At 50.9% G+C, this 2,929-nt stretch overlaps 1 long non-coding RNA gene across 1 annotated transcript; it reads right to left on the bottom strand.

Annotated features, from left to right (window-relative positions):
• Nucleotides 1-1,104: 1,104 nt before the first annotated feature.
• Nucleotides 1,105-2,102, bottom strand: LOC121138921. The gene is made up of 2 exons (XR_005875778.1): nt 1,983-2,102; nt 1,105-1,556 (listed from the first exon to the last, which is right to left on the bottom strand). It is a non-coding gene; the product is annotated as an uncharacterized LOC121138921 (long non-coding RNA).
• Between the last annotated feature and the right edge of the window lie 827 nt (nt 2,103-2,929).

Below are 2,929 nucleotides of genomic sequence, written 5' to 3'. Positions count from 1 at the left end.
TAGGGATTTATTTACCCCATATTGTAGGGGTGAGCCCATTGGGCTTGGACAGTATTGTGGGCTCACCCCTACATCATACAGACAGAGCTTTTTCAATTTAATCCAAATTTAGGAAGTAGCTACTTGAAATGCAGAGAAAGACTAGTAGAATGTTGTGTAAATGCCGTTGTAACGTTGGTAGAAGGAAGGAGATGGTAATACTGGGACCCTACCCCATGAGAACAGAGTTCTAGTCTAAACTAGGAGAGGCCCTAATTAGAGTTATATCATTAAGTACCTGCTCTCTGTCTTTGCAGGACCACAAAACGCTCCTTGTGTAGGGCTTTCTTGTCAGCCCATCAGGCTTCCTTGGAGGTAGAAGAGAAACAGAAAAGGCATTATTCTTCTTCGTGTGTAAGCTGAGTCTAGTCCAGCTCCAAAGTAAGATGGACTCCTCCCTTCACCAAGCTGTCTCCAACTAGTTTCAGTCTGAACATTGTAATGCAGATGGGACCTCCCTCCGGTGGGACCCACCAGGCTCCAAGGTCACTGAACTCCAGTCTCTGGAAATGCAGAGTCCCAGCAAAAACCCACTGACTGTCTGGTACTAGCCGCACACGGGGCCATGACCACCTCCAGCACAGCAAGGTTGTGTAGAACGTGGTTTGACCATGACCTTTACGGAAGTCAGAAAGATAACCAAGGAAACTTCCAAGTGGAATGTTCCAGAAGTCACTCCACCTGAGCAGCTAGGAGACAAGGTTGTAGAGAAGGTACTCTTTTCTGTTCACCAAGTAAGGAAACGGAGAAGGGAAAGCCAGGGCAAACCAACGTCACAGGCAAAGGAGGACTAGGATCATAGGAGGCTGCTTGGTGTCGCGCTCAAAAACGTAAGTGTTCTAGAGGCAGGAACTGTTGGAAGGCAGCACCTGGGAAATGAGCAGGAGCCAAGTCATGAAGGGGTGCTCTGGGTGCCAAAGGAAGAGTCCTGGCTTCTACCAGCCACTATGGTGAACCACTGAGAGCTTTGAAATACAGGCACGACACGGTCAGAGTCACCTTCCAAGCATTCCCTCTGGGGCACCGGGAAGCAGATGGGCTGAGAAGAGACCGAAGGCTAGGAGGTGAGCTGTAAAGAGTTTTATTGCTGTTTTTATGTGCAGCTTCTATTCTAAAAGGAACACCCGAAGAGTATGCCAGGAGAGGCCCCCCATAATGAGGCATGCAGGCTAATATGATGGCTATTTGTCACTGGATACATAGACAGACAGAGTCGGTGAATCAGTCACGGTAGTAGGAAGACACAAGGGAAACCTCGGGACTGTATGACTCTGGGCAGCGCAGTGGCCCTCACAGAACCGCAGTGTCCTCACGCACGCAACAGGGCGGCAGTCGCCTGGCCAGTGCGCTTGTGAGTCAGAGGCACACAAGGTCCCTGGCAGAGCTTGAGGCCTAGAGCGAGCCCTCCACGGGGGTAGCCACCATTGTTGGAGTGGAATAGCTTTCTTCTGCCAAGAATGCTCTCAGCAATCAGAAAGGATCCATTCACCAGGACAGAGGCTTCCTCCGCTGAGTACCTGTAACCAAAGCAAACAAGAGCAATGGGGACCGAGCTGGAGTTGCTACCTACAGGGGAGGTTCAGGTGTCCCTTTGATGGAAAGCAAAACCGAGCTCAAGTCAAACAAGCCTGTACACACCGATCAGGGCTGCGTGTTCTCAGCAGCCCTGGGCACATTCCCACAGAGCCTGGTTTGACAAGCTGTGCTGGCCTGATGCCCAACTCCAGATCAGAACCTAGGAGGCCTGACGTCTCTTTGATAATCTCTCTCTCTCTCTCTCTCTCTCTCTCTCTCTCTCTCTCTCTCTCTCTCTCTCTCTCTCTCTCTCTCTCATTCTCTCTCTCTTTCTCAGCAAGGGGTGTTATGGTACAAAAGAATGGAGACATGATCCATATATATCTTCAAACACATACACAACTCACATTTTCATTTTCCTGTCTTACCCAGAAGGTAAATGATTCCTAGGTGGCACCGGCATCCCCGTGGCCCTGAGTTCTAGTCACGGGTTCCAGAATCCTTGCTCACCAGCCAGGGACACATCTATCTCCTCAGCTAGCAGCCTCCGTGGCAGATTGACTGACACTCCCAGGTCAGACGAGGATAGAGAGGCCCCACCCCAGAGCACTTGTGGGGAAGTCAAAGGGCCCCACAGATGAGCACCCTGTTTCATCCAAGATGGCCACTCAAGCTGGCCACTCTCCCTCACCCATCTCCTGACTCTCATCCTCTCCACCGCAAACATCCCATAAGTGGTCTCTGCCCCTATTTGGGTACCATCTCCTCCCTGCTGGCACCCGCTGCATGCTTGTTGCTCAGAGGACCCCATTCCCACAATGCCTCTCACCTGAGAGTCACCTTTGAGCTCTAAAAGGACTTTTATGTCTCTCCCGCCCCCCTCACTCCCACCCCCAGGGCACTCGTGACCTCTGCAAACACAGTGACTTCGCATACAACCTGTCCACGGCTTGGTATTTTCAAATTCGACTAGCCTCAACTCCTAGAAAGCTGCCTTCTCTCCTGGATCTCCGTGGTCCAACTTGATACCTCTCCTTCTGCCCACTCCTGGGTTCTGGTTTTCTGGACTTTTCTTCCTAGGGCCTCTCCCCTTTCCATAATCCTTTTCCTTAGAATGGCCATGGATATGATTAATCCCCTAAGAATCTAGTCTTAAGTTGTAGTGAGACCCCCACACACACTATTCATATCAGAAATCCAAGGTGCTCTTGACTCTTCCTTCTGTAATAACCCCACCCCGACAGCCTGTCCACCTCTTAGCTGGACTCTGGCCCTCACTATGCTGACACTCTTCTCGCTCATCCCTCCTCCCTAGTCATCCTCCTTCTGACTGCTGTCTTTCTAAAGCATGGCAGATACGGAGCTTCCAGATCAA

This window comes from Mesocricetus auratus, unplaced genomic scaffold, assembly GCF_017639785.1.
Source record: "Mesocricetus auratus isolate SY011 unplaced genomic scaffold, BCM_Maur_2.0 Super-Scaffold_6730, whole genome shotgun sequence".
NCBI classification, from domain to species: Eukaryota; Metazoa; Chordata; class Mammalia; order Rodentia; family Cricetidae; genus Mesocricetus; species Mesocricetus auratus.
The sequence above is the reverse complement of the archived record's forward strand: the minus strand, read 5'-3'. Positions and strand labels throughout refer to the sequence as shown.